The 19,047-nt window shown below is 38.1% G+C and overlaps 1 long non-coding RNA gene across 1 annotated transcript; it reads left to right on the plus strand.

Annotated features, from left to right (window-relative positions):
- Positions 1-3,489: 3,489 nt before the first annotated feature.
- LOC309657220 lies at positions 3,490-11,179 on the plus strand. Its single transcript, XR_014261717.1, has 2 exons — positions 3,490-4,082; positions 6,001-11,179. It is a non-coding gene; the product is annotated as an uncharacterized lncRNA (long non-coding RNA).
- Positions 11,180-19,047: the final 7,868 nt, after the last annotated feature.

A 19,047-nucleotide genomic window follows, 5' to 3' on the forward strand; every position in this document is an offset into this window, starting at 1 on the left:
CCTCTCTCTCTCATTGAGTTTGCACCTGTGATGAATAATCTGCCTTGGACCAGGTGCCTGCCTTGGGTTAAATGGTGCTCAATGGGGCTGGCAAGGCTATAGCAGCAGTGCACAGGGCAATTTTGCACAGAAGTGATTGTGAGCAGGGCACAGATCCTGATCGGCATGTCTAATTCAGTTCTTTAAAATATTTGTTTGGATTAAAACAGTTAAGAATTGCCTTTTTGTACTTGAATTCAAGCTATCATCCTAAGTAAGGACCATCTGGGGAGAGTAGTGAATTCCAGGCTTTTGCCAAAGTAAGCGCAGGCAGGGTTTATAAAGGTCAAAACTTAAAACATTAGTAAAAAAAAAAAATGCTATTAGCCCCAGGGAGAAACAAAGAAAACATTTCCAGACTAGTTCTTCCATCTTACCAATAAATAGCAGCACAAGCCCCATCTACTAACTCTTGATGGTTTCCAGTATCCCCATTCAAGTTCAAGGTCTTTGCAAGCCAGCCTCCTTTGTTACTAGCCACAATGCTTAGTATTCTGCCCAGATGCTCCTTGGTTTTGCTGATTGACAAAACTTGTCACAGTGTACATTTTCAGATAGAATATTTTCCTTCCTTAGATATGATTCTAAAATGTCATGGCCACTCTTGTCCTCAGTGATAGAGACATGACAAAAGAAGGGAATAAAAAAAATATTTCTTTGTATAAAGTTAAGAACAACTGTGGTAATGATGGATATATTAAATATTATACATATCATATGTATAATAATTAATGTAGTATTTGTATCACCATACATATGTAGTTCACAAATATTTCTTGAATACAGTATTGACAAAGAAGACTCAGAGAGACATATTGTATTCTCTATTCTTGGGAAGTGTAGATGCAAGTAAAGACACATGTGGTTCATATGAGAAAGTGATGTAAAAATAGTGGAGAGGGGTTGACTGTCATAGTGAAGAGTTTGGGCTTTCTTTTGTAGATAATAGGTAGCTCCTAGGAAGTTTTAGTGGTTGGAGGTGCCATGATGAAAGCTTTCTGAAAGATGAATCTGGAGTAGAATGCAGGATGGCTAAGAGTCAGGAGATGTATCAGTGCCAGTCAGACCTTCCTGACCTTTCCTCTAATTGCAGCACCTGTTTTGGGGACCAGCTCTGTGCAGGGCAAATAATAGATTGTTGTTACCAAATCAAACTTGGGTCCATTCTCCCTTGTGCAGTAAAGCCAATCTACTGACACCAAGTTGCGGTGAAGGAAAACGCAGCATTTATTGTAAAGGCGCCAGTAAAAGGAGGATGGCTGGCTTGTGCTCAAAAACCATGAACTCCCCGAAGTGTTTCAGCAAAGCATTTAAAAAAATTTTTTTATTTTACATTGGAGTATAGTTGGTTTACAATATTGTGTTAGTTTCAGGTGTACAGCAAAGTGATTCAGTTATACATATACATATATCTATTCTTTTTCAGATTCTTTTCCCATTTAGGTTATTACAGAATATTGACTCAAGTTCCTGTGCTATACAGTAGGTCCTTATTGATTATCTATTTTATATATAGTAGTGTGTGTATGTTAATCCCAAACTCCTAATTTATTACCCCCCCACCAACCTTTCCTCTTTGGTAACCATAAGCTTGTTTTCTAAGTCTGTGAGTCTGTTTCTGTTTTGTAAATAAGTTCATTTATATCATTTTTTTTAGATTCCACATATAAGTGATATCATATATTTGTCTTTCTCTGTCTGACTTACTTCACTTAGTATGATAATCTCCAGGTCCATCCATGTTACTGCAAATGGCATTATTTCATTCTTTTTTATGGCTGAGTAATATCCATTGTATATATGTACCACATCTTCTTTAGCCATTCATCTGTTGATGGACATTTAGGTTGCTTCCACGTCTTGGCTATTGTAAATAGTCAGCAAAGCACTTTTAAAGGCCAGATGAGGGAGGAGGGTTGCAGGGTATGTGATCAGCTTGTGCACAATTCTCTGATTCGTTCATGGTGAGGTAACAGGGCAGTTAACGTTATCAATCCTTTGGCGCCAGTAGGTCTGGGGGCTCATGATCATCAAACAGTTAATTTCCTCCATTTGGTGGAGGGTTTTATCATCTGTAAAACAACTCAGGAAATGTGCATCAGATACTATTATCTAGGAACTTCAGAGGAGCTACAGCAGAAGATATGGGGGAGGGATCTGTCCCTGGAAGGCCCCATAGGATCCTGCTAGATTATATTGTCTGGGGTACTTACCCTATAACTCTTGCATTGCCCAGGGGCTGCTCAGCTGCAGTTACTGGCAGACCTGGCTGGCCCTTAAAACTAGGCATACGTGTGCAACCCAGAATTTGGGGAAGTCCAAAGCAGCCCATGAAGCAGCCTTTGAGTAATGTGGGACAGAAGCCCACCGACAAATGCTTTTTCTTTTCTTCTCTCAGGCAAAGGGTGCATAGAGGCATGTCATAATATTTCTCAGCTCTGTCTGATGGGATCAAGAAGTCAGTTGCCTCCCAGAGTAAAGGCAAATCTCATAACGTAGGCTTGTGTTGGCTCTCTTGGTCCCTGTCTCTCATGCTTGTCCCTTAAATAAACTACTCATGCACCAGCTTCCACTGCAGAATAGGGTCTGGAAAAGCCTGTGCTAAGGAGGGAGGGCATATAATTGCCTTTCCCCAAAGCGGCCTTCTCAATCTAAATCAGAATACCCTTTAAAACATCACACTTTTTTCTGGAGTCATTACTGTATTACAAAAATGTATTTGTGTGACTATATATGTACAGTTCTCTCTCCCATTTGACTATAAAATCCTGGAAGCAAAGATCGTATCTTTTTTATTCATTATCATATCCCTAGAACTCAATAAAAATTATTGAGTAAACGAAACAATGAATACAGTGTTCAAACTTTCCTCCAAACCCGAAACTTCTACGGACTGTCAAAAGCCACATACTCTATTTCACTTTTGTCGGGGGTGAGGGTTAGTGAGAAAGATCTAACTTTTTTTTCTTTTCAGTATTCTCTGATTTTCTCATTATGGGGTGATTGAAAAATACATTTGACATTAATTAGGATAAAACAGAATTTTATTAATCCTCTCACCAGGTTTACAATTTTCTAATCTAATTGCTTCAGCCCAATTTTGTACATTTCAAGTAAAATACTCCATCCCCAGTTCAAGGTTCCCATAACTGCAGATGATTTGCCCTGTGTCCCAAATTAAGCCAAGGGATGGTTCTCCGACCTCCCTTGTAACTGTTTCCAGAGGCTTCTTTGAAGATTAGCTGAGGCCAGCATAATTTTAAAAAATGGAAATGCACCACTGCGCTTTTTACATTGATATACGCAGCCCCACAAAAGGAGAAATCATCAGCCACATTTTTTTTTTAACATCTTTATTAGAGTATAATTGCTTTACAATGGTGTGTTAGTTTCGGCTTTATAACAAAGTGAATCCGTTATACATATACATATGTTCCCATATCTCTTCCCTCTTGCATCTCCCTCCCTCCCACCCTCCCTATCCCACCCCTCTAGGTGGTCACAAGCACCGAGCTGATCTCCCTGTGCTATGCGGCTGCTTCCCACTAGCTATTTTACATTTGGTAGTGTATATATGTCCATGCCACTCTCTCACTTTGTCACATCTTACCCTTCCCCCTCCCCATATCCTCAAGTCCATTCTCTAGTAGGTCTGTGTCTTTATTCCCGTCTTGACACCAGTTGAAGCAAATGAGGCTCAGAGAGATTAAAGGTACCGCTCAAGTTGACACAGCTGGTAGGTAAGTGGTCTCATTCCACACCCGGTGCTGTTAACTATTACATTTAAGAGCTGAATCTGCTAAATTCCAGTTTCTTCTGAGCAAACAGTGAGGTTTTTCTTGCCCTGTGCTATCGCCTTTAATCCTTCAGGGCAGCTGAGAAGTATCTTACTCAAGGCCTCAGACCTTGCATTCATTCTTTTTCTTACTGTTCCGTTAGTTAACTGAACAGGCACCCTAAGGAATGGAAATGGAACGGCTTCAGACTTCACAGTAGCCGGGCTAGCAGAGAAACTACCCCCAAGACCTCAGAGCAAGCCCAGGGTAATGCTTTTTCATATTAATTTCTCTCTCTCTCTCCTTTCTCTCCCTTTCCTCTCTCCTCTCTTCTCCTCACACCCTTTCTCTCTCCATCTGGCTGCTTGTGTGGTTCCTTTAATTTGGGTGGAAGTGAGGGTAACAAATAAGAACAACACCTTCACTTAACTTTCATTTTGCTGAAATGCATGTTTTTTAAAAATTGACCTCAGAGGATTTATAGGAGTTTTTACTATTGGGCACGGCAACAATTTCAACTGTAGCTTCTCAGCATTGAATCTAAATCTGTGGAAATAAATCATGGTGGATAGCTCATTATTTCTTAATAACACTACGTATTAGTATCTAGCTTTCAGAATTCCCCAGTGGGTTAGGGAACATTTTGGTTTAGAGGAAACTTTCCACTTAACCATTCTGCCATAGCGACATCAATGAGGTATCATTATCATTAGTTTAAAATAAAAATGGGACAAAAAGAAAAACGTGCAGCGATGAAGAGACATGCTTTGAATACTTTGGAGATGAGCCAGAGGAGAGACATCAATTGTTTTTTAAACAATTCTCTTCTCACATATCTGGAGTAAGTCCTAAGGAACACTGATAAACTAGTGTTGATTTTATTTCAGGTAGCACTGTGGGTAGGCGAATTTGTTTTGCATCCAAAGAAAAATTAGGGTAAAGTTACAGCTGATTTGAGTTGGACTCAAAAAGTTATAATTAGATATTAAATTTTATATATTTGAATAACATTCAGTATATTATCTAAAGCCATTTGACACATGTCTTGCTATATAGAAACTTAAAATACTACAAGTTGAGATTAGGGAATAATTTAAATGAAGACTCCCTTTAGCAGCTACTTAAGTCCCTGTGTGTGGGAGCTGTAGGGCTGGATCAAGTCCTCCACCATTTTTCTAGTCATGGGGAATGTGGTCTCATCACAGCCTTTCCTTCAGCTCATTGCCCAAAGCTGTGTTACTGCAACTCCTGGTCTCAATTCAGGTCACCATGCCAACCTCTCACTCACTTTGCAAATGTTTAGGGAGCACCTGCCACCTGCCAGGCGCTGTGCTAAATGCTGGGAATAGAGTAGTGGACAAGGCAGAAATGGTCCCTTTTCTCATAAAACTGTCAGTTTAGAGGGGATAAGAGGAGTGAGTAAACAAATTAGAGGTGAAAGAAATGTTACCAAAAAGTTGGGAGTAAAAGAAAGTAGATATAACAGGGAGAACCGGCAAACAGGACCTACATGACTCTAGGGAAATGCATGATCTACTTTTCAAAACCCTAGGAAAATGAAGCATTTATGAAATAATAACAATGCTAATGATAGGAGTAACAACAGTTTGTATTTGTTTAGTGTTTACTCTCTGCAAGACTTTAAAATGACGCTGTAAACCTTAAATGCATACTTTAAATGAAAGAAAGCAATCTAAAAATGCTACATACTGTATGACTCCAACTATGTGACAGTCTGAAAAGGTAAAACTATGGAGACAGTAGATCAGTGGTCGCCGGGGGTTGGGGGCAGGGGATGAAGAGGTGTAGTACAGATTTTTAGGGAGTGAAACAATTCTGAATGATACTGTCATGGTGGGGGCATGTCATTCATTTGTCCAAATTCATAGAATAGATAACAAAGAGTGACCCCTAGTATAAACTATGGACTGCAGTTAGTAATCATGTATCAACATTGGCTCATCTATTGTAACAAATACAATAGATTTGTAACAAATACATCTTGTACCACAGAATACAAGATGTTAATAAGGCAAATTGGGGGGCAGCGAGGTGGTATATTGAACTGTACTTTCTGCTCAGTTTTTTTGTAAACCTACAACTATTGGAAAAAAGGATTTTGATTAAAACAAAACAACCAAAAAATCTCTATGAGGAAGGCACTAAAATTAGCATGGTTTTTCAGGTGAGGAAACAAAGACTCAGAGACTGGCCTGCTCTTCCACAACCAGTGAGGAGCTCAGCTAGGACTGGAATCCATGTCTAAATCCCTGTTCAGATAAGACCAGAAACACCTCACTGTTTCCTCACTCCCATTTCTAACCTGCACTCAACTCTCCTCTCTTCCCTTAGCTGTTAGTAGCCTCATTATTCCTCTGGGCATGTGGAATTAGAACCTCAGATGTACGTTTGTCTCCTTTGTTTCTCTCTTACAACCCTACAACTGCAATCATTCATCTAATGGGTCCTCTTTCCACTGTGTTTCTTGGCCCCATAGTTCCTTTCCCCTTTTCTAGCCATCTATCACTGCTTCGGTCTACATAGTCATTAATTCTTCTCTATTTCTATTGCCTCTTAGTGATTTCACTTGCTTCTGAGCTCATGGATTCTCTTTCCTCTCCCTTCATTTCCCCATACTAAGTCCAGACTGATTGTTCTAACAGTTATTCAGCACCATGTCAGGTTCTTGACACCCAATAAGTAGTAAATACTTCTTTGAGGATGATGACGTTGATGATGATAATATTGAAGGAGGTGATGTAACCAATCATTATCCTTCTTTAAGCTTAGCTGCCAAAACATCAAAGCAAAATTTCGGTGTCAATCTAAACAACTCTGGTAGACTTTATTATCTGGGTACTTGTGCTCACTTTTTTTTTTTTTCTGATTTGGGAAAGAAAGATTTATGTAGCATCCCCATTCCTTTTTTTAATCTCCTTAACCCTGCTCACACCTCTGTAAGTAGTCATTTTATTAAAGTCTCTTTATTTGAGTCATCTGGGATGAATTCTGTTTTCTGCTGCTGTGCTTACTAATAAAGAGGTATTCATGCATATTTGCCAAACTGATTTAGAACTGAAAGTCATTTCTTTTTTTTTCGTTGTTTTGTTGGATTTGTTCAATTTAGCATAAACATTTCATAATAACAGCAAAACAGGTTGAAATGCCTTTCAGTTCTTACCCTGAATTCCTACTTTACGTTTTGTTTGGAATATTCTTATTACATTTTCAAGAAAGTGTAATTTTCTTTTAAATGCATGATTATTTACAACTGTTGTATTTGTGTGATTTTATAAAAAGGTCTCTTAGCTGCTCTTCTTTTTCTAAAGAATTATGTTTCAGATGGAATAATGAAAATAAATAGGAAATAGGATTTAAATATGTAAATATTTGTTATATAGCTGTTTCTCAGGAACAGATGTGGAGGTTAAATTACACCACAAAAAGATCCAAAGCACTTGCTGAGTCACTTTATTAGCCTAAAATTTTATTTTACTTACTCTTTCCTGAAACCAGTATACTATTAGAGTGGGGCTTGGTAAACCTTTCGTATTTCAGGTATTTTCACTGGAATTATTAGAATAGGGTTTAACCTACTGCTTTTTAAATGATTCAATTGTTCTTTTCTATGATTTAAGCTGAGCTAATTCAAATCCATCCAATTGCTCACATTTTCCTCTCATAGGCACATCTATAACTGTTTCATTGATTAACTTGATCATAGCTGTCACTTTAACCATTTCCAGAAAATTCATATGTGAAAATTTAAGCATGCACGCCACTCAGTGGATGATTACTTGTGGTTTATAACACTGTCCAGATAACCTTGGACAAACCCCTTGACTTTTCTGAATTTCAGTGTCCTATCTGGGGGGTGGGGCTGATGATGCCTTCCTTTATTCAAAACACATTACAGAGCATGATGCAAATAAGGGGATAGCTGTTTAATTCTATATTTAGAAATATACATTTGATAGTGTTATTTAATATCTTATGGTCCCTCGAGTATCAAAATACTCTGAAAAATACCTCAGTTAGTCTCAGGTGGAAGCTCTAACCTTAGAAAAAGATTATATGGTTTATATTTGAATAAATTTGTGTCTCAATGCTCATAAAATGGCATATATATATGTATATATATATACATATATATATATATATATATATATTCATTCGGTATCATTCTTGGTATCCTTTTTCCTTTCCTTTCCTTTCCTTTCCTTTTTTCTATTTTTGCAAAAGGAACAGTGCCCTAAATTGAGCATTTTTCTTTCATGTCTATGGTTCTCAAGAGGAAAACTTGGGAAATATATTCCTGTTTGGTGCAACTTTGCTTTAGACATTTCATAACCATTATAGGGAACTTTCTCTTGTTGCTGTTGGATTTTGTTTTTTTTTAATGCAATAGACTTTCTTTTGAATATTTCTCTTTTTCCTGAAGAATGCTTCCTCCTGGATTTTCTCAGCTAGTACTTTGATATTTATGGTCTAAGTGTTTCAATAAATGTAAGAAAACAATGTTCACTGGTAAAGCTAAGAGGGGACATGAGGAATCTGTGCTTTTAAGTTGAATAAATCCATTTAGCTGTATTGAGATTAACCTCTTTAGCCTGGAGCCAAAATGAGAACTATAAGAAAGAAATGAGGTAAAAAATAAAAACATTTCAGATAGACGAATGACCCTTGGAATCATATATTATCAAGTTATCAATTATCTGCAGCAAATTTCAGTTCTGAACTCCTTTCATCTATCCACTCTTCATAGTTTGAGATCAAAATTCTTTCTTCTTTAAAACAGATAGTATGTGATAAGAGAATAATAACAGGCAACTCCACTAGTCCAGAAAGGCTAACTGCTATAACAGAAGCAACTAAACATTTCAAATGTAACACAGTACACATTTATTTCTCACTGATGTACTGATAGTTCAGTGTGGTTGGTGGAGGTGGGGCTCTTGTTCCATTCATTCATTCATTCATAGATCCAGGCTCCTTCCATCCTATGGTTCCACCTGCTCTAGGTCCTCGAGATTGTCTCTCTTTAGCTGGCTGACAGGGTAATGGATGAGGATCATGTCTTGAAGGTATTAATGAGTCAGGCCAGTAAATGACACACATCAATTCATCTCACATTCTAGTCTCATAGACATACATAACTGCAAGGGGGGGCTGAAAAATTAATTTAGTAGTTTTACCAGGAAAAAGAAGAGAATGTGCAGCATTTATTGAAAATCTACATGTGTAAGGTACTCTTCTGAATCCATTTTATGGATCAATACAATTAATCTTCAGAACAACCCTAAGAGAGATACTTTTAATTGTCCCATTTTCCAGATGAGGAAACAAGCACAAAGAAGTATGTAAATTGGTTGAGGCATAGAACTAGTAGATGGCTGAATCAGGATATGGGATCAAGTAATCTGGCTTGAGAACTCACTTCTTAACTATTATACATTCTGCTTATATTCATAGACAGGGTTTACACAATCATGTTCCTGTTTACTAAATATAGAAAATAAATGAATATTAAAAATTTCTTTATCATACGGGCTTGAACAATGATAGTACCCAGGATTGGTACAGTGTCTATGTAAGGTGGGTCCAGAGAGAAATTTAAGCCTAAGCATCAGGAGGCTTTAAAATTGTCTTTCCCTTTGGCCCAGCAATTCTATTAGTTTTCTAAGGAAACTCTCGAATGAATGCAAGAACTTTAAGTATAAAGACCTTTGTCACAATGTTGTTTAAAATAACAAAAATTTGGAAAAACCTAGCTGTCTGATGTCAAGTATAGGTTAAATAAATTTTGAGATATAGATGTTGGATCTATAACCACTAAAGATGAGAATATACATGCATACTTATGATATGAAATATGCTTACTTATTACTTATATGCATATAAGTTACAAAATAATATATACATCAAGAAAATATCTTTATTTTTGAAAGTGTATATTTGCATAGAAAAATCTTGAAAAAGACATGAAACGAAATGTTAATATTGATTAACTCTAGGTGGTAGAATTATTTTATTTTTAAAAAGTTGCTTATTCTTATTTTCTAATATGTCTATAAAATGCTATTTTACTTGTAAGCAATAAGGCAGAAAGTTTAAATTGAAAAGAAGACAAATTTGCTCAACAAGGAGGGTGATGGAGAGATGTACATTTATAAATTCCACAAAAACTTCAAGCCATTCCAAGGGACAGTCAATTATATTTGTTTACATGCATTCAATTATAATATTTTCATCCATCTCATTACATGTAAATGCTTACTCTGTGCCCTCCACTTTGGCAGGACCCAGTGTATGGTAATAAGAAAGACACAGGCTGTGCTCTCAAAGAGCTTGTTGAGCAGGGTAGAAAAAAAGTTTAAGATGCCCCTAATTCTGACAGAATAGCATTTATAGGTGCTGGGGGCCACAGTTCTACGTGACACGATTTTGTACAAATTGCGGATGCTTTCAATCACATTCCGTTGTCATTATCAGCTCTAAATCACCCAGTGTCAGAAAAATTAGATTCTAGGTTTGTCAGTTCCTTGGATTCTTTTACCTCCAATGCCTGTGAAAAATCTAAAGAAACTTCTAGAAGGATCTATTCAGCAGATCAAAGGGCCATTTGGTTAGGATAGAATCTTATAAAATTTCTTAAGGACTATTATGGGTTAAAATCTTCTGAAACATCTCCAGAGGTAACATACTTAGAAGCTCTGAATTTAAAAAAAAACACACATTTCTAATTTTCATGGCTCATATTTCGTATTTGAGCTTCTGGAGAGCAAGGCAGCAATTTGATTTAATTCAACGCACATTTATTGTAATTGCATTATAATATTTATTATAATTGCATTATAGCATTTACCATCACTTCAGGAGAAAGCTCAGTAATTAGAGACCTCAGCAGTCAGTCATTTTTGCCTTCCCTCAAAGTGTAGGGTATCTGTGGGCCTCTGCCCACCCAGAACACTGCACCGTAATTGTCTGTTTATCCCATGAGACTGTGTATAGACTGGAAGCCAGAGACTATGTTCCCCCATCACCCAGTGTGGTTGCTGGAATATGGTAGGCACTCAGTAATTACCTTCTGGGAAAATCTACTCCTCATTCTTTTGCTCCGTTTTAACATTTAATTGCTCATTCGTATTTCTTTCAAAGGACTAGTTAGAGAGGGACAGAAATTCTTTGTCAGTCATAAACATTTAATAATATAGCTGAAGACACTGCAGTGGGAATTATAGGGTTACAAAATATTTTTTTAAATTAGTACTTGCCCTCGTAGAGCTCACACTCTTACTGAAACGATGCATACAGTCCTAGAAAAAATACTTACAAGGCTTAATTGGGCGTCACTGAAAAATAAACATTAATGTTTAGATATATATCCACACCTTAGTTAATATAAACCAGTATCAGGAAAGCAAGCTCAACAAAACAGATGAATAAGAAAGTGGTTATTCGGATGATTCAGTGACTCTTTACTGTAGAAAAATGGTTTGGCATAGGGTTTCTTTCACATTAGGAGTATCCTAATTAATTTTAACTCTGAATCACTTTATCCTTAGAAATGCATGGACTGTGTAGTATGGCATTTACTTGGAGGGTGGAGGAGGGTGGCAAGGAAGACCTTTCACATGATGAGAATGTACAGAGTGGTCAGATGTGGGTGCAGCTATTCTGGGAATGCAGTTTTGAAAAGAGTTTGAAAGGAGGCAAGGAAAAACATTTTATTTATTTAGTCATTTATTCATTGAACAAATTTTTATTTAGCGCATATCTGTCATAGAGGGAAAAGACATGGAATAGTCAAGATAGGGGAAGTAAATAAGTGTATTTGGTTCTGTACAGACACATCTTCTTCATTGACATATTCTGTTGAGGGTTGACAAAACATCCTGAAATCGAAGAGCATTGAGCCAAATAAAGAGTTGGAAGTGCTGAATAGTAGAAGGAGTATCCGCATGGATATAAGCAAGACAAGGTTTTGAATGCTGGCTCTGCTTCTTGGTTGAGCAAAGAACACACTCTAAGTCCAGTTTTCTCATCTGTAAAATGGGGATAATAATAACTACTTTATATGTTTGAGTGAGATAAAGCATTCAGTCTCCAACAATAGCATCCTGTCACATAGAGATGCACAGTAAAAATTACTTCTCTCCTCCTACTCCTCATTTAATTTGTGGTGTTTCTCCTTTTATAGCAGGCTAATTGAGAGGCTTGGGAAACGGTATTTGTTAGAGTGGCCTCTAGATGGCGCTCTAACAGTGTAAGAATGGTTTGTTGGAGGGTGGTTCTGTGAGAAGAAATATGGCATAGGCTTAGTGCTGATGCCTGATTACTACATGAAATATGTCTCTGGTTCACTGTTTTATGTCCCAGCCTAACCCTGAGTGAGCTAGTAGAATTGGCAAGAATGGGGTTTTGTGAAGATACCCCATTCAGCTCCGGCAAGAGTTAAATGTGTTTTGTGTAAGACCAGTTACAGAGTCAGTAAAACTGACCACTTCTTTCAGAAGTACAGTAAGGAGTGATCAGAGAAGGAAAGCACACGGGCAGGTCATCCAGGGAAAAAAGATGAGTATTTACACTGACCCTTTACTCTGCAAAAAGCCAGCCTCATTCACCACCACTCTCCCAGGTACTGCCACCAGAATTGTGAGATTCCAGTGAGGGGGAAGGAATATTTAGAAGGATACAGAGGAAGACAATGGACAATGAGGAAAACACAATATTCCTTTCTTTGAAGGGCAGGAAGGGTGGGAGAAGTTGAGGCCCTAGATGAGCAAACACATCATCTGCATCACCACCTCTCAATTCCATGCTCATGGCAGGCATTACCAACCAACTATGTCAATTTCCCCTGTTGAGATTATAGATAGATGCCTCCAGAAATGTTCTTACAGCCCTCCAGGCAACCATTACAAAATCAGAGGAAATGACTGGTGGGATGAAACAGCCCCAGGCAAAATCAGCCACCCCATTCAAAGGTGTTTATTTCTTTTGTTTTGCTTTGGTATTTGCTTTTTTCCTGTATGGCTAGCAATGAAATCCAAAAAGCTCTCTTAGAAGGTATGTTATTCAGATTTGCTGCAGTAACAAACAACCCCATTCCCTTAGGGATTTACGATTTATTTCTCACTTACATTGCATGTTTTTAACTATAGGTCAGCTGCTGTGGCCTTGCTCTACATTTCTTTATTTCTGCATGGTAGGAGCCAGGGTAAAGGAGCAGACCTGATTTGGGACATGCCGTTCTTATGGCAGAGGTAAAAAGATCAAGAGGGCTGGCAGTTACATTTGTATTTATATACCTTTACGTACATATTTATGCAGCAATGACAAGGAAGGGGACTGCTCGGTGAGATGCTAATAGTCGGCCAAGGTCACTAGAAGCTGTGACTGTATCTTTACCTCCTGCATCATAACATTCTTGTCCTGTTAGGTTTTCTCTTCATGCAATATACTATATTTCCTCTTATTTGGCTGACTGATGGTTGGGATTGCTGCTTTTGATTTTAGTAAGCCCATAAAGAGGAACAACAACAACAACATTCTGGAGGGGAGGAAACAGGACAGTTACTGAGGCCACAGCTCACACAAATACACTTTGCCTTGATAAATTCTCTTCAGCCTCAAGTCTCAGCTCTGATGACACGTCCCTTGGATCATTCTGAGCTGGGTGACCAGCCATGTGCTTCTGTGTGCATCTTGTGCACTAAAATCGTGTAAACTCTAAATTTCTTGAGGTTAACATTTCTCGAGCGCTTGACACATGTTTGGGTATAGACTAGGTCCTGAGCAAGTGTTTATGGAATGGATGGAATGAATGAATTCTTACTGCAGCTGTTTGTTCTCTTACTGGAGGCCAAAGAAAGGCCTTAGATTGGACTAGACCATGAAGAAAATGATAACGAGAGTTGGAGCACCTTGTTGGGAAGTACTCTGCTCAAAGGAGACATGTGTCAGGATGCAACATTTTCACCACCTTTGGCTTTTCCTTCCTTTGTCAGGAAGCTGTATAGAAAAGGTGGCGTTTCTCCTTCAAAAGAAATGTTGTGTCCCAGGGTAGGAAATAGGAGCATGCCTTGTGGACTGAGAGACAGGGAGCATTCCTATCAGTAATAACTCTTCACATCTTCGGAGGGGCCAGAGGAGTGGGAACCTGGCTCAGATTCTGTCCTTCATTTTAGGAGAAGTGCCATTGACTTTGAAATCACAAAGACTCAGATTTTTACTTTAGCTCTTGTACGTTTTAGCCATCTGATCAAGGATAAACTAAGTTGACTTCTCTGAGCTTCATTGTTAAAATTAGTAATACCTATAAGTCACCTTCTAAAGTGCTTGCAAGATATTAAGTACTTAAGATTATTTTAAAAGCAATATTAGTATTATATATAGTATAGTATAATATATATAGTATTATATATATATAAACATACATATATACATACAGATAGACAGTTCATTTTAAACCAATGGAAACCTGAATATTATACTACTAGTAATACTAAATTACATTGAGTGCCTACTCTGATGGGTTTTGCTAAACTCTCTTCTGTAAATATTATCTCAATTACCTTCATGAAACTTTAAGAGGTATATTCTATTATTAGACAATTTAAGAAATTGAGGAATGAAGAGTAAGTTACTAAACAACATGATGAGGTGGTATAATTTCCTGAGAATTCTGAGAATCATGTCATTTGTTTTTCTGGCATTGAGGTTATTTATCCAGCATTTCCTGTGTACTCAGGAGGAAATAGAGGTCCCCAAGAGACAGACTCTATTCACCAGATTGCCAGTCTAATTGACAGACAAAAACACATGTCCAAATAATGAGAGACCGTACTTTGTAATTGGTAGTAAGAGACAAAAGCTGTTAATAATAGGGCCTCTACTACTCTTCTTTTCCTTCTTCATCTGTTCCCTCCTCCACTAGGTAATTATTTTGGGTTCTCATTCTGGCTGGATTGAGTACTAGGAGTCAGCATGAAATCTGGCTTCAGATTTCCTGGGTTTGAACACTTGCTTCACCACTTATTAGCTGACTAACCTCAGGTGAGTCACTGAACCTCTCTAAGACTCAGTTTCTCATCTGTCAAATGGGGATAATATTATTCATCTCCATTATTATGAATAATAATAGTATTCATCTCAGAGTTGTTGTGAGGAATAAATAATGTATTTCAAGCACCTAGTACAGTTTCTGAAACGTGATGTGGACTTTATTGTTATTATTATACTTGTGAAAAACTACTTCCACTCCCCTGGGGATGCTGGGCATTTCACAAGGGTGAGACTCAGCGTAACTGAGAATGGCTTTTGGATCCCTTATACTTCTAAGCAGGACACTAGGGTTCTAAATGTTCCAATGCAGGTTCTAAAAGGTCAGATCTATTAGTTAGGATGGTGTATGTATGTGCGTGCGTGCGTTCATGTGTGTTTGTGAAAGAGAGAGAGAAAGAGAAAGAGAGAGAGGGCTCTCTATATTATTCATTGCACTCAGCATCCCAGATGGTCCAAGCAGAGTACGTAACAGAGGCAGACAGGAATATTCATTTGAGAGTCCACGTGTCTCCTGCAGCACCCCACAGAGAGAATTTTTAGCCAGATTTGACCTCAACCATCCTGACCCATGGAAACCAGAAAGTCACCTCTCTTTGGTTTTCCCTCTAGGGAGTAGCTGTCTCTTGTTCTACTTCTCCCACCAAGATGTCAATACATTGATCTCAGCTTAGCATTGAGGAGAAGGTTGTAAAATTGAACATGCTCAAATAAAGTGTGGGGGACAAGAAGAATAACAGTCCAATGCTATTGTATCCTTTTGATGCTCTTCAGATGGAGCTCTAGTGAGTGGCCAAACTGTCCACGAGAGATAAAACCGTTTAAGCCATTTCTTTATTTTCACACACTGTCCTGAAATTGCCAGTACCAATTTCAAACGTTTAAACTATAATGCCTTGCGTTGTCCCTCGTAATCTGACTCTCTCCTCCAGCGTAGACCAGTGGTAATGGCAGGCATGGGATCAGCACTTATTCCGTTTAAAGAATGGATCGTCTTTGGGAGCTAACCTGACATGATATGCAGGCATTGCAGAACATGGCAAAGTCTCAGAAAGAAGCCTGTGGTAGCTTGAACTTAACATGTGTCTACAGATTGATACTCTTCCCTTCAAAAGGTAGATGCTAATTCCCCTCCTCTTAAGTGCGGGTTGTATTTAGTGACCTGCTTCTAACAGAATGTGGGGGTAAGGGAAGGGGTGTGAAGTTTGACGTTAGGGATATATATATAGTGTTGTGGCTTCCTCCTTGCCCTCTCTCTGGGAGAAGCCAGTTGCCATGTCACAAAGACATTCAGCTGTGGAGAGATCCATGTAATGAGGAACTGAGGCCTCTAACCTATAGCCATGTGAGTGCACCATCTTGGAAATGGAGCCACTGGCTCCATTTTTTTTGCTTTTTCTCATCATGTGTTGAATTTATTATATCAGCATACTAAGTGACACCTACCGGTGGCCATGACTGGAGATGAAGGACCAAAAACGGGTAAAAAGGAGGTGGTACCCCACTGTCTTTGAAAAAGCCCCGCCCCTTCCCCGGAAGGCCTCTACGTCCCCATCATTAGCCTCACTCCTCCTCCCTTTGTCTTTACTCTTTAAAATTAAACCACTCTCTCCAGGTGGCTGAGAAGTTGATCTGTGAACTTAGTTCCCACTTCTCCATTCTTTGGCCACTGAATAAAGCCTGTGCTGTGTTGGTCTCAGCTTTGGTTTTGTTATTGCCATTAACTCTGATATATTGGATGCAGCTGGTCTTATGAACAACAGGTGAGGCCTTCCTTATGTTTTAGGAGATAGGCATGGTATTCTTGCTCTAACAAGAATTCTTTAGGTTAAACAACATATATATTTTTGTGCCTATGTGTTTGATATATAATATTATTATGTTAATCAACCTTCATGGTCTTAAGAGAAAGGAATAAGTCAAATATTGAGATTGAGACCTAATCCTTAGCAGTCAAGAGAGATTTAGGAGAAGAGGCTGCTTTTGAGTAGGGACCTCCCTGTGGGCCTCGGAAGGGACACTGTGGGTGGGGAGTAGGTGAGTAGAGATAATGAGTTCTTAGTCCTATGCTGTCGATGTGGCTTCTCTGTTCTCTGAAATATCCCTGACATCATTCTCATTAGCTGGATGATGTGGACGGAAGCTTGGTCTTGAAGTGAAGAGGCTTGGCTTATAGTCCTACTTCCAAACAGATCAATTTAAAATTATGAAGTAAATTTTTCTCCAAACACTTTTTTCCTCCACTTATTTAATGTAGTGGAGCACTAGTGTTATAGTTGAAAGACATATTTTTGAGGAAACTGTACAAAAAAATGGATTTTCATCATGACAATAATTTAAATGCATTTTTTTGATCTTGAGGGTGATGCTTTTTTTCCAGGAAGTTACGCTACAGTTAAATTAATTCATCTTTGCAATGAGACCGGTGGATGAAAAAGTCTGTAAAGTGCAAATTGGTTTTATTAATTTACAAGATAAAGCGCTTGTTGTCTTGGGAATCAGTCCCAGAGCTCACTGTTTTCACATAATCTTATATTGTGGGTAATTATACACAGACGTTAACTTGATAAAGATAATTACAAGAATCTATCATTGCTGGGGTTCTGATTTATTTGATTGTGAACTTTTAGGGACTTTGTATTAGGTGATTAACTTATACTGGGTATTTATTTGTTGGTGAGTGCCTGAAATAGTTACTGAAATTAATATAGAGCACGTTTTTACCTTTTCACGATGAATTTGTTTGATTAGCAGCATGGTATTTATTCAGTTGCGGATCTTAAATACCAGATGCAAATAATCACTTGAACAACTGAGTTCAAATATTTAACAGATCAGTGCAGAAAAGATTAAGTGGAAAATTTACTTTAAAGGACAAGTGTGTGTGATAGAGAGAGAGATAGGTAGAATAAGACATGGATAGATTTTAACTATTTCAGACCCCATGGTATGGCAGACATATAGATCACATGAGGGTGATGTTTCCAATTTTTGGAACATTTCTATTCCTTACAAGTTTTATGTAACTTCTTCTGGTATGTTAGAGAACAGCTCCCAACGCTAGCCGTGTGTAAGCATCACCAGGAGATCTCATTACAAATGCAGATTCCTAGGCCCCTTGGGATTCTGAACTGTAGATCTGGTTTGGTTCCTGCACACCTTTATTTTTAACAACCTCCCTAGGCGATTTGATGCATAGCTTGTTTTAGGAAGCACTAAATTAGGTCAACCCTGTGGAAGTCTGCTTCTAACTAGAAACATGATATAATTACTTTCCTTTAAAAATCATAAACAGGTAAATATAAGAAAAGCCACATCATTTTCTCTTTTTTTCCCCCACTTATCAGGCTCTGGTCACAAACTTCACATGTCTTCTCTGCTTATTGCCAAAGACATCTATCAACTTCAAACCCTCTTTCCCCAATTTCTTACCCAAGGAAGGAGATGTTTACCCATTTCTATTCTGGTCTTCTGGGACTGAGATTCAAATTGCTCTTGAGGCTAACCCAGCTGGTCATTAGGCATCTGCCTTGCACCCTGGGTTCTGATCCCACATTTTACTTCAGTTTAAATTACTCGATCTCTGGATTTTTCCTTATGTCTTAGTCCTGAGATCTGTCCAGTAGCTTTGCCCCTCTAGGTTGGAGTTCTGCCTTGGTTTCCTTCTAGTCTCCTCCCAAGAGTGTAAGTCTTGCTTCAAAACTTTGGTCCAGAGACTAGGAGTCACAAGCTGCTAGATTTTCCCATCCAGCCTGGCATGCTTTACCCCCTACTCAAAATCTACAATTTTTTAATTTTTGCCAACATGAAAAAAATGAGTGGTTCAAATATGGACTAGAGGGAGGGGGCAATGTAGGGGCAGGGGCAGGGGATCAAGAGGTACAAACTATTATGTATAAAATAAGCTACAAGGTTATATTGTACAATACAAGAAATACAGCCAGTATTTTGATCCCCAAAACAAAAAAGATGCAAAAAGCAACTATAAGATGATGTTTGTTAAATCCAGTGGCTCATAAATCCCAAACACTTAGTCTTTGTATTAAAAGTAAGCCTTATTGTTATAATGCACAGTGGAGGACTGCTTATAGAGCACAGACCTCTGTATTATAATTTTTAAAAAGGCCCTTTTAAATAATTACAAAGAGTGTTTGCTTTCAGATGCCAT

The sequence above is a fragment of the Balaenoptera physalus genome, assembly GCF_965194825.1.
Source record: "Balaenoptera physalus genome assembly, chromosome: 3".
NCBI classification, from domain to species: domain Eukaryota; kingdom Metazoa; phylum Chordata; class Mammalia; order Artiodactyla; family Balaenopteridae; genus Balaenoptera; species Balaenoptera physalus.